We start from the raw sequence: 13,913 nt of genomic DNA, 5'->3' as shown, positions 1-13,913 counted from the left end.
ATACTATCTCATTTGATCCTCACACCAACTCTGGGAGGTAGGTGCCATTAATCATCTTCCATTTTACAGTTAAGGAAACTGAGGCAGACAGAGGTTAAGAGACTTGTTCAGAATCACACAGTTAGTGTCTGAAGACAGATTTAAACTCAGGTCTCCTTGACTCCACTGATAGGTTGACCAAGGTCAAAGCTATGGCCGATAGTGAACCTAGATCTTCCTGACTCAGAGCTTGGACTTTCTACTAAACTACAGTTGCCTTTGATCCATACACACAAATTTTAAATTTTATTACTTTCACTTTCTTGGAAGAGATAATGAATCTATTTTAAGAATTGTTTCCTATCTATCTTGTCATTTTTTCTCCTATATTCCTATATACTGAAGTTCATCTTTAATCGGATTTCTCCAACTTTAGCATGAGCCATCCTACTGTCTATTCATCATTATATCTATTAATATTGATAACTATATAGGAAGGGTTTTTTATCTGAGGATTCTACTCCAACGTCCAAGAGGCTCAGCTATCTATAGCTCCCCATTTTCATGAAGAAACTGAATGGACAAAAATGTTTGATTTCTTTAACTCTGTGCTCTGAATTTGAGGCTTCAGGAAATATGCCAAACGACTTAAATTGACTACACTTAAATTTTTTAAACCACCAAAATGAAATTTTCTAAGCATATCTTTTTAATACCCCCAAAAGTCTAGTGTAAAATTAGGTTTTCTATTATTGTGTTTGTTGACAACAATATTAAACAATAGCTTCCATATCATGGTTTTTAAATCATCTACCACCCTTGTAAATTACTATTTTTAAAACCATTGTGAACAGACACATATCTTAGTCGTAGCTTGCATGATTGTTTATTTAACTATCCCTGCTTATTTTCTGATCAAGCTTTAAAAGATCATAGGTCAAAAATTATAGAAATAATAATGTATTGGCACTGGTTTCATTTCTCTCTTGTTGAAAATCCGTATTCAGATATGTTAATATAAAGATGTATAATATTACAGAAAGGGCACCCCAACTGACAGTGTTATCCAGAGTGTTGAAAGGCTGGGTTATTGTAGTGGCTTACATTCAGCTATTTTACAGGGCTCTTCATCAGTCTTTTTGTGTGGGAGTCTTTGGTGAGAGTCAAGTCTAAACTGATAAGGCCTTAGAGACATAATCAGTGGCCTTCATTTTCCATTGACAGCACCAAGCAACCAATTCACAAACATTTTCATATTAATATTGAGCAATTTCCCTACATTCTAATCCATCAAAGTAGGCTATTAATCCTTCCTGTACTGTTCTCTATTCAAATGCTAACAATTTTCTTCTCACAAGCTAAAACATTTGTCCTACAGCCTCTCACACAAAGACACTGCTTTGTCAGCAATGATTGATCAGAGTCTTAATAGGAAGGATGCAATGTAAATTATATCAATGATACTGTACATATGTAGAGGAAAATCTTTTTAAAAGATCATTTGTATGCGAAAGATAATGAAAACCATCCCAAGGTAGAATAACCTTAATTTTCTTCTCTAAAAGAATATTCTTCTTGGTGCTTAATATGGAAATCTATCATGATTTATAAAAGTACAAATGCTATCTTTGAGTTGCCAAAAATTAAAATATACCCTCATTAAAAAAAAAAAACAAAAAGGAAAGAAAGAAAAAAATTGAAGTTACTCATGGGAAACCTTATTAAGGTGTATCGTAAGTATTAGATGAAAATTGGCAATAATATTAAACATTGCTTTTTCTTTTCCAAAATAACAGAATAATTTTAAGTATAGGAGAGGGGAGGAATTCCATAATTCAGGATGAAAGTAGTATAAAAACATATATACATGTACAAAGGTCTATAGTATGAATTCCTGGGGTAATACTATTTAGTATACCATTGATGGTGTTAATAGGCCTCAACTGGTAATACTGACAATGACTAGGACCATGTTTTGAAATAACTTAATTTACATTGTAAGCTCCAGGCTTCTGGTAAGACAGCTGAATAAGTGGTAGGTAGTATCTAAGCCTAGCTTTCTTAATTACTTCAGAGCAACAAGTAATGCACTGAATAAAATAAAAAAAAACAATATAAATGAAAACATTATGAAACAAAGATCCTAAATACCATGTCTTAGGAAATCATATATGATATAATTTACTTAGAAGCAAATTATCTAGAAGTATTGTAAACATATGGCAAAGATATATATAAACATATATCTACAGATTGATAGAATCTTCAGGATATTATCAGAGATTTCTTGGATTACCTCATCTCAAAATGTATTTGCTAAATTCCAGAGGTGCAATAAGAAAAAAAATCTTCCAAGTAACCAGGGTGAAATAATTCACGTGTCACATGTACCTATAATATTATATCCTGAAAAGTAAAGGATATTAGCTTGTACACTAAAATAGCACAACTGATAAAGATAGGCTTGTTTCCATGTGAGAAAAGATGAATTGTCAATGTGTTAATAGATTTTTTATTCATATTTTTAAATAATATTTTATTTTCCCCAAGATATAAAAATAAATTTTAATATTCATTAAAAATTGAGTTCATAATTCTCTGTGTTTCTTGCCTTCCCCCTCTCTGAGATGTAAGCAATTTAATATAGGTCATATATGTACAATTATGTAAGACATATTTCCACATTAGCCATGTTGTGAAATAAGATACAGACAAAAAAAAATCCATGAAAAAATAAAACAAAAAATAGCAATGCTTTGACCTGCATTTAGACTCTATTATTTCCTTCTTTGGGGGTGGACTGAATTTTTCATCCTGAGTCTTTTAGAATTATCTTATATCACTATTTTGCTGAGAATAGCTAAGTCATTCACAGTTGATCATCATACAATATTGCTGTTACTGTGTACAATGTCCTCCTTGTTCCGCTCACCTCATTTTGCATCCATTCATGTTAAATGTTTTGAAGTTTTTTTTTTCTGTAATCATCCTGCTCATCATTTCTTATGGCACAATAGTATTCCATTACATTCATATACCACAACTTGTTCAGCCATTCCCCAATTGATGAATATCCCCTCAATTTCCAATTCTTTGCTACCATGAAAAGAGCTGCTAGAAATATTTTTGTACATATAGGTCTTTTTCCCTTTAAAAAAATTTCTGGAATACAGATCTTGTAGTTGTACTGCTGGATCAAAGAATTAGCATAGTTTTATAGCCCTTTGGGCATAGTTCCAAATTGCTCTCCAGAATTGTTGAATAAGTTCACAATTCTACCAATAGCGCATTAGTGTCCCAGTTTTCCCGCATCCCTTCCAACATTCACCATTTTTCCTTTTCTGTCATATTAGCCAATTTGATAGTGTGAGGTGGTACCTCAGAGTTCTTTAATTTGCATTTCTCTTATCAATAGTGCTTTAGAGCATTTTTTCATGTGATTATAGATAGCTTTAAATTTTTTTTTGTCTGAAAACTGCCTGTTCTTTTATTTCTCTTAAGAAAGTCAGCCCTAGGTAGGGTTTTTAATGCTGAAATTCAGCAAACAAAAACTTTAAAAGATTAATGGTACCATGTAGGAAAAGAAAAAGAACATGACGACTCAATGGTTACACAATTTAGGAAGACAAGACAACTGATCTTTGGAAATTCTACCTTGTTTGAGGGTCATTGAGAGAATAAACACTAGTAATTTGAAGAGCTAACCAAATGGATGAGAATCAGAGGGAAATAAAACATTTGAAGGAGAGAGTAAGAGGATCAGTAGAAAAAGGAAAAAAAAGTTTATCTGAGATTGCTCAAGGAAGCATAAGAAAGATGATCTCAATAAAAGTAGAAGGTTCTTGATCTAGGCTAAGGAATAAAGATGAGCTATATATTTCTGTCTATGAAGGTAGAAACCAGGATTGTATTTCTTCAAGTAAAAAAAGACATGATCATATCTTATGGAGATTTTTTAAAAAACAAATAACAAACAAGAACTTGGTGGAAGAAAGTCAAATTTAAAAATCATAACCCTTGACTGTTAATATATTAAGCAACCATAAAAATGTGAAAAAGTTTGTGGACTATATTAGAAAGAAGCATATTTAAGATTCCAGCATGCATATAGGTTTAAAGAAAGTGAGTGAAAAATGTTATTATGCTTTAGCTGAATCCAAAAAAGAGTACAAATTATAATTGTGATTTCATATAATGTATTTTTTGTGTGTTTTTTTTGGAGGGCAGGGCAATTGGGGTTAAGTTACTTGGCCAATGTCACATGGCTAGTAAGTGTTAAGTGTCTGAGGCTAAATTTGAACTCAGGTCCTCCTGACTCCAGAGCCAGTGCTCTATTCACTGCACCACCTAGCCATCCCAATTTCATATAATGTAATAACAAAAGTAGATGTATAGAGAAAAACTATAAATTCTAAATTCTATTTTTTTTGTACTGGGTGTAGAGCAGCTTTTTATTTTCTCTGCAATAGAAATTGCATAACAGGAAGAGAATTTAAAGAATCATGTGAACAAATACAGGACACATAAAACACTCCAACAGATCATTATAATCACTGTACTTCCTTGAAAGGTAAAGTTTCTCTGTTTTCATTTTTTTGAATTTTGTTTTGTTTTGTTTGTTTTTCATTTTATTTTTTTCACTTTCAGATTCTTTCCCTCCCTCTCTCCCCATTGAGATGGCAAGAAATGCAAAATCCATTACAAATATGAATTCACAAGCAAGATGAATTTCAGAATTAGCTATGTTTAAAAAAAATAACAAGAAAAAGAAAGAGAAAAAACAATATGCTTGAGTCCACAATTTTCTATTTGGAGGATAGATTTTTCATCATGAATCTTTTGAAACTGCAGTGGGTCATTATGCTAATCAGGCTTACTAAATCTTTCACTGATAATGTCTTTACAATATTGCTACTGTTGTGTAAATTGTTCTTCTGGTTCTGCTTACTTCACTTTGTTTCAGTTCATATGAGTCTTCCCAGGTTTTTCTAAAATTATTCCCTTTATCTTTTAAGGCACAATCATATTCCATCATATCCATATAGCAAATTTTAGCCATGCTCCAATTCATGGGCATCCCCTCAGTTTCCAATTCATTGCCACCACATAAAGGGTTGCTATAAATGTTTTTGTATATATGGGTGTTTTCTTTATCACTTTGGGGTATAGACATAGCAGCAATATTGCTGGGTCAAAGGGTATATGGAATTTAATAGCTTTAGAGACATATTTCCAAATTACTTTCCAGAATGTTTGGACTAGCTCACAAGCTTCACCAATTCATATTAGTGTAGCTATTTTCCAATATCCCCTTCAGCATCTGTCATTTTCCTTTTCTGTCATCTTAGTCAATCTGATGGATTTGAGGTGACACCTCCGAGTTGTTTTAATTTGCATTTCTTGTCATTGTTCCTCTAAATTACACATCTCTTAAAAGCAGCACAAGTGATGAAACTATCAGTATTAAATATATATATGTACCAAGTGACAAAATACTAAATATTTAAACAGAAATGTAAGTGAAGTACAAAAGGTAAGAAGGCAATACTTTTTGTAGACTTAAACATCCCTCTTTTGAAATATTATAATTAGAACAGAAAAATAAACAAAAGGAAATCATAAATTTGAACAGAATGTTAGAAAAACTAGACTTGAGGATCATATTGTGATTACTGAATAGAAATCTTAGAGAATGTCACTTCCCCCCCCCCCCCAGCACTGCACATTGCCTTTACAAAAAAAAAATGGCCATTTGTTAGGCATAAAGAACCTATAAGTAATTGTGGAAATATCAAGCACATTCTTTGTGGACAACAAAAATAAAATTAAAAATAGCAATATAGTTATGAACAAAATATGAAGATCTAAATGGAAACAAAAAGTCTTTTGAAATGAAGCCAAATAATAAACTAAACAAACAAATGAAGAAAATCATAGCAGAGAAACAACATAATAAAATGTATGAGATGTTGCTAAAGCAGTCCTTTAAGCAAAATGTTTATATCTGAATACATATTCATCATGGTACTGTGTGTGTTAGATTTGGAGTAAGAGAACCCAAATATCAGTTTTCCTACTTTTCCCTGTGTGACCTTGAGCAAATTATAACCTTTCCAGGATTCAGTTTCCTCATCTACAAAATGAGTAAGTTGGACTAGAAGAGTTTCCAACTATAAATCTGTGATAGTCTTCTACTAACAAAAAGGGAAAGGAGAGGGTTAATGAATAGTACATTCAGTTAAAAAATTCCTACAAAATGAACAAATTAATAATCCCCAAATAATCACAAAAGTGGGAATTTTGAAAATCAAAGGAGAGTTAGACAAAATTTTGCAAAAGATTTTTTTGCAAAATACAATAGAAAGCAAAAATACAATAGAAAAAACAAAAATTAAAAAAAAACTATAGATATAGATATATATATATATATATATATATATATATATATATATATATAAAAAAATCATCAGCTCATTTTATTTTTTTAAAAGAACCACAAACTTGTATAGAACATTTTCTGTCATTTAAATTATTCTGGTATTCTTTAAAAATGCCAAGCTCAGAGAAAGCTCAAATGCATTTTAGTGGATTTAAAGCATTTTCTGTTGATAAGGTCAAATCAACTAATTCAACAGTGTATATATGCTTAATGTATATAGAGAATATACTAGTATTTAGGATAGATAAAAGTTTTAGGTAAAATATGGTTCCTTCTGTCATGTATCTTTCATCCATTATAAAGAGGCAAATATGGCATATCGGATTAAGTACAGGACTTGGAGTCAATAATCCACCCCCAATGCTATTTGAATGAAGATGGACTTATCACATGACTTCTCTGAGCCTTAGTTTCATTATCTGTAAAAAGGGGCTAATAATTACTTTAGTACATACCCATTAGGATTGTTGTGAAAAGTTAATCAATTGATGTATGTAAATTACTTTGCAAACTTTAAATCACTAAATAAATATCAGTTATTATTATTATAGTAACCAATACCTATTTACTGAGCACTTGCTACATAGGAGGTATTAGGGGATAGAAGTACTACAAAGTAGTTTAAGACATGGATAGGGTGTCTCGAACTCAGAAAATGTGGCCTCGTGTCTCAGCTTCAACTTTTCCTGGTTCCATTATCCTAACTATCAAAGTCATTTAGTTTCTCTCAGATCATATTCTTGATTTTATAATGACAGTAGTACTTATACCACCTACTTCATGAGGAAAACATTTGTGAATCTTCAAGTGCAATGGAAATGAGAGTTTTTGTTGTTGTTATTACTTAAGATCAGCCTCAATCTCTCTATCAGTGTTATCTAAATCCAGTGGCAAGACAACGAAGATGACTGGTGATGGCCTGGGATGCAGTGGATGACCTTTGTGTCTTTGATGTTTAACCAAGCTGTAAGCACTTCACAGTGACTGTTTCAGCCACATTCATGGCCATTAGAACAAATTGTTCTTGTCCTTCCTTTCTTCTGGGGGATGTCTTCACATGCTTGGGTTATTTAAAAATATTATCCTGAGAAAAGGCTTATGGGCTTCACTAATTGCAAGGGTGTCCATGACACGAACAAAGTGAAGATTCATTGCTTTTTGGACTCATAGAGATTGGTGCTTCCTCCATTAAAGCTGACTATTAGGAGTAAATGCTGCCTTATTCTGGGTAACTCTTGTCTTCCTACAGTCTTTCATAAGTCTACCATAGAAGATCCCATCCAGTATGCTGGTGTCCTTCTTCTAGGTGTTTTAATATTTTGTGTATATTGTTTCAACACAAGATATCCACCTGTTATCCTTCATTCTCACTACATGACCTGCTTAACATCTTATCCATTCCCTTGATGATACATTTTTTTACACTTCTCCTGTATAAGTTGTTGTTGATAATGTGCCACAATCTATTAACCTCCTTTGTTAAATTTTGCTTTGTCCTATAGGTCGTCTGCTGCCTAAAATTTCAGAGCTCTAATAGGTAGTGATAGGATCTGGACCTGTGATTTCACTGGCACAGGGAATTCCCAGATGAGGAAACTCCTTCTGTCAATGCAGGTCACTACCTTCTCTGCAACTTAGAGTCTGAGAGTTGCTTAAGGCACTGGGAACTGTCTAGTGTGTCACAATCAGGATAAGGCAAAGATGAGACTTGACCCCATATCTTCCCTGCTATGAGGCCAGTTCCCTGCAATACACTACTTTTCTGGAATAGATAGAATAGTAAGATAAATAATTGAAATTTTGGCCTATCTAGAAACCCACTAGATGATTTTTTTATTACGGATATACAGATTCTACTAGTATTTAACATAGTTTGTCAACTTGGAACAGAAATGTACAAACATGTTAACATGTAGTATGGGTGTATTTTTAAGGAAGACAGTTCATTAAAACTTCATTACTAAGCTCATATTGAATGCCGAAGAAGTTTTCACTAGGATTTTCAAAGAAGAGATGAGTTTGAACTTGATAGTTTTTTCTTTTTTTGGAAAACAAAGCAAGGAGAAACTCTTGGCAGTTTGTTCTGAAGCATTAGCAGGGGTCTCATCCAACATCACTTTGTGTAATTTATCTGTGAGTTTCCTTAAAACAGATCCTTATTTGTTAATTGTGTTTACAGTTGATGGTGCCATCTACTTATAACAAAACAATCATTCAGGAGCCTTTTCACCCTGGTTGCTGAAAAGGATGGAAAACCAGTGGGTTGATAATTATTCAAGGTCAGAACCTCAGTTGGATGCCAGAAGGGAAAAGAAAGAAAGAAAGAAAGCAAACACCAAAGGTTAGCCAATACTTTGCAAACACTTGTTTAAGGATTTCCTAATTACTGTAAGTGGTTCCTCCAACCCTGGCACTTAAAAGGCAGTTGGGTATATGATGTCATCCTTCCCTCCCACCCCATTATCTCTACAGTTAATTTGCAATATTAGGAGAAAAAGCAAGAGAATAGTTGAAATCATGAACATCCCTAAATCGTCAAAGATAATCCCTTTTTCAACTCCCCATGAGCATATCATGCACTCAGTTGGATTTTAAAATGCCACTAAACAGCAACATCACCAGCTGGATTGTAGTGAGGCCCATTCTTCCAAGAAACTAAAAACAATTCCCAAGTATTATCTCATTAATCATTACTCTGAGCCTCTGAGGCAGGGAGGTTCATATAGTTTGTTATAATAAGAAATGCATATTGATCACTCCTAAAATATTCTCATATATAGAAACATATAGTTTCTATACTAACCAACCTGGTATCAGATCATGTTTTCTATCACCTGGGTGGCAGATAAAGTTGGCATGGATTTCCTCAAATCCACAGGGTTGGGGGAAGTATATTTTAGTGGCAGAAAACATTATATAGTAGAAAAAAATCACTGGATTTGGAGTCAGGAGAACTGATTGCTACTTCCTGCTTGATGTTGGGTAGATTACTTTCCTTTTTAGGACTTCAGTTTCCTTATTTGCTAGTAAAAGTTTGGGCTGGTTGATTTTGAAAGTCTTTTATATCTTTAGATGCTATTTCTAATTTTATTGCCCAATGACATTTTCTGCCAGAGGTTCTTTTTCTTCATTTAATTAAAAAACATTTTTTTTACCTATACAAGGAGAACCTTTAGTGACCAGGGACCTCAAATTGCAAATTAGTCCACTGTAGAAAGCCTTGTGTTATTGAGGATTGAGTATGCCACCAAGGTAGAATTTCAGCTCCTAAATAAGAGGGGAATGGCTTTTATCAATTGGGTCAGATACTTTTCCTGGGGCTTGTTTTGGCCTTGACTATCTACATTGTCAAAATTGATGCTATTTAATTTTTCTGCAAGTAGATTTTTGTACATCTAAGCATCCTTTATCCATCAAAGTAAAGAAAGAGCCTGGAGGGAACTTTACATACAAATGCAGAAATGATGGAGATTACTCCACAGGTAGTAATGAGACATTTATCTCTCATTAATGTAGGTAAAGAGAGTAGTCTTTGTCTCAACTGTACAGGAGAATAGGGGAAGCAAATATTGTTCCCCCTTACTTTGACCAATGTTCTTCCAGGGTCCACATTGACTTGTGAGTCAATATGATGTTCAGGCGTCATAAATGTTTATACTGACAGATGATCTCTGCTTCCTTCCCTCGGTGGCTTCATGTAGGTCTTTCCATTTATCAGAAAAGCTATAAGCTCTGAACTCCAGACACCTGGGAAATGGTAGGGAGGCTGCTACATACAAGTTATCTCTCTATTATAGTGTGCTGCATAACAGTTGGGGCCACCTATTTCTCCATGATCCACATGACTCTTTATACTTCAGGTAGCCTCTATCTTTAATGCATTTCACTAATATTCCTTCGCTTAGTTCTGGGAACTGCTTCTCAGGTCTTTAATTCATTCAAAAATGTGCAGTTACAGGTGGAAATGAGAGCATTGCAAAGGGAGGTTTATTGTACCTAAGGGGTATCACACAAATGATGGGCTTAAGAGTAGGGTCTTAATTTACGAATTCTTAAATAACATTCAGAACTGGCTGGATAATTCAGGCATTTTTTTCTTTTGCTCATTTTCATTGGTGTAGAGAATTCCTAGTGATTCCAAACAACCAATGCAGGCTAGTACCTGCTCTGCAATTTATAATCCAATCAGAGGGTTTCCTGGGGCAGTGAGAGATCAAATGACCTTCACATTGTCACACAGCAAATATATGTCAGAGGAACAGCTTGAACACAGGCCTTCCTCACTTTGAGGGAAGCTCTCTATCTACTATGTCTCTTGGTTTGGGTAATAGAATTCTTTAGCAAAAGCATTTAACAAACTTTTATTAAATTCTGAATGAAGTACCCTATTCTAAACCTTGAGATAACTTACATAAGACATGGTCATTATTCTTAGGAGCTTATAGTCTAGTGGTAGAGTTTGACACAGATATAACTATAATATATATGATTACATTGTAAGTACAGTAAAGAGCTATAGAACAAAGAAGGGAGTATTGATGCAAGCCATTTAAATGAAGAAAAACAATAAAGAAAGCATCTGAGTCAGACTTTTAAAGGTTTTAAAGAGATTCAGCAAGAGAAAGAAAGAAGGAAGACATTAGGAGATCCCAGATTTAGAGTTGGAAGGGACCTGAGGTAACAACATCAAGTCTAACCCTGTAATTTTATAGATGAAGACACTGAGATGCAGAGAGGTTAAGTGACTTTCCCAGGATTGAACAGTTAGCAAAAAGGGACTTAAATCCAAGTCTTTCTGATTCTACATATGGTATCCTCTTCACCACTTCATATTGCCTCTCTGAACACGGATGCTATTAACTCTTTCACATGTGAACATTTTGATTGCTTAAAGTGGGAGAAAATTAATATTTGTGTAAGCAAAATGATAAAAAATCAGCTTGAGAAGAAACAGTTTTTCACCTTAAACATTAAAGAAGACACAAACTCTTCTAAGAAACTGAAAGAGAACTACTCTTCAGATAAATGTATTACCATGACCCATTTGGAGACAGAGAAATGCCTGAGGTAGTGACGGTTGCCAGGCATTGTGACCTGTCGACTCATTTGCATGTGGGTGTTTTCATGGCTTTTGAGGTTACAAATGAGAAACTAAAAATCAAATAACTGGTTATTAAAGGATGATTATATAAGAATTGTTGAGGTCATACCTGACAAAAGAGTAGGTATTTTGACTTTCCCATCTTGTTAGAGATACATTTAAAGGCGTTCTAAATGGAAGCATTTAGAAATACATAAAGAAAAGGAATGGGGGCGGCCAGTGAGTAAGAGCACCAGCTCCAGTGTTGGGATGACCTGGGGATTGAATCCGGGCTCAGATACTTAGCACCACACCCAGAAATAACTGGCTGTGTAACCTTGAGCAAGTTACTTAACCCCAATTGCTTTAAAAAAAAAAAGAAAAGGAATGGGAAAAGAGAAGATGCTGAGATGATAAATCTGGGGTAGAAATAATAGGAATTGAAAAGAAAAGTTGTTTATAGAAAAAAAGATATGGAAAATATCAAAAGTTCCAGGTAGGCTTTGTGGCTGCTTTTTTGGGAACTGTGCTGATTGAAAAGGAGGCACTGCTTTGCTGAGAGCTGATGGGCTCCTGGGAAGAGAGCTCAATTTTCCTGCTGTGTGGGAATTTGTCTGGGCTTATTTTTCTCTAGTGCTATCTACAGCCCGAGAGAAGGGAAATCTCTTAGTGTGCCCAATGTTGATCCTTTACTGATTGGAGAAGGAGAAACAGAGTGGGAAAGATTGACTCTATGTTTTCTTTTCTGTGAAAAGAGGCTTTGATTTGCTTAGTACTGGTTGGACAAAGCAGAATCCCTGCTATTTGAAGGCTGGTTGAGAGGGAAAAATTTCTCAAAACCCAAGGGCAGACCTAAAGAGATTGGAAATTCTTTGCCTAAAGGGAACTGTTTAGTGTGCTAAACATTGTTTCAGAAGCTGAAGAGTATTGGTGAAATGATTTTGTCTAGAAGAGTTGTGAGGACCAAAAGGGAAGAAGTTGGTAGATATGCTTTTTGGCCTCGCTGGTGATGCATGATGAAGACTGTTCCCAAAAGACACCCAGTACATCAAGGCTTGCCATCCAGAGTTGTGAGATGCCTTGGGAACATGAGTTTTCCTATTTATACACCTTCCTGCTAGGTTTCTTTAAGTTCGTGCTTGCTCTTCTGAATGAAGTATTTGTGGGATAGTGTGACACACATATATGGGTGAACTCTTTAATTTTGATCATTTCTATTCTTGCCTTCTGATGAGTAAATGTTACAAGTCTTTTTGTCTTTGTCTCATAATTAAGGAAATATTCCATGTTTAAGAGTCAGGGGTGTCATGGTACATGATTTTTTTTTTTTTTTGCCTTTTGGAGGGTTAAGTAACTTGCCCAAGTTACACGGCTAGTTTTTTTGTGTGGGTGTTAAATGTCTGAGGCCGGAACTGAACTAGGGTCCTCCTGACTATGGGGCTGGTGCTTTACTCACTGCACCACCTAGTAGCCCCCATGGTACATAGTTTTATGTAAGTGGGGGTTCAGGTACTACAACAGTAAGTAGTAGGAATATATCTCTCACAAACCAGGACTACATTTAGTACTCTGAGAAAGAATGTGCATAGTAGTCCAGTAACCATGGCCATGGTCATCCTTCCGGGGATAACCCACACCTACCAAAGTGGCTAGAAGTAGAGTGAGCAGGGCAGCTAGGTGGCCCAGTGAATAGAGCACTGGCCCTGGAGTCAGGAGGACCTGAGTTCAAATCCAGCCTCAGATACTTAACACAAAAACTAGCTAATGTGACCTTGGGCAAGTCACTTAACCCTAATTGCCTTACCTTCCTCCCTCCAAAAAAAAAAAGAATGGAAGCTCTTTGAGGTCAGACTCTGTTGTTTTTTTTTTTGTCTTTGTATCTCCAGCTCCTAACACAGTACCTAAGCCATAGCAGAAGTTTAATAAATGCCTATTGATTGATTGATTGATTGACCCTGATGTTGGGCCAGAGGATTTTTGTCTTCAGATAAACAGAAGCCAAATGAACCATTTTCCTGGATGGATGCTAAGTAAAGTTTCTATGTGCTTTGCTCCTGAGTCCTTAAAGAAGAAACCTAGCAACACAGGGTAGGTAGAGGTAACTTGGGAGCATGACTCTCCAGGTCAGGGCCAATAGCCTGCAGAGTTCTCCAAAGGGCTGAGAAGTTCTCAGAACTGCAGTGGCATGGACCTGGCATACACAATACTTTCTATATCAATGAAAATTACTGGCTTCCAGTAAACAATTACTTTGTTATCCTTTCAGGTTAATATTTCAAAGTAAGGAGAGTAGGAAGGATGCTAGTTTAATTCTGATATAACTTCAGTCACCATCTGTCTCCTAAACCCCTGCATTTCATGGAGGATACATATTGATAGATAGATAGATAGATAGATAGATAGATAGATAGATAG

The 13,913-nt window shown here is 34.9% G+C and overlaps 1 long non-coding RNA gene across 3 annotated transcripts in view; it reads right to left on the bottom strand.

Moving 5' to 3' along the window:
* LOC138157246 (uncharacterized) overlaps positions 1 to 13,913 on the bottom strand; it is a 110,714-nt gene that overhangs the window by 47,874 nt on the left and 48,927 nt on the right. The gene's annotated exons all lie outside the window — the stretch shown is intronic.

The sequence above is a fragment of the Petaurus breviceps genome, unplaced genomic scaffold, assembly GCF_028583685.1.
Source record: "Petaurus breviceps papuanus isolate PSGF00001 unplaced genomic scaffold, PetGlider_PUasm1.0 171, whole genome shotgun sequence".
In the NCBI taxonomy this organism is placed as follows: domain Eukaryota; kingdom Metazoa; phylum Chordata; class Mammalia; order Diprotodontia; family Petauridae; genus Petaurus; species Petaurus breviceps.
This window is presented reverse-complemented; position numbering and strand designations above follow the sequence as displayed.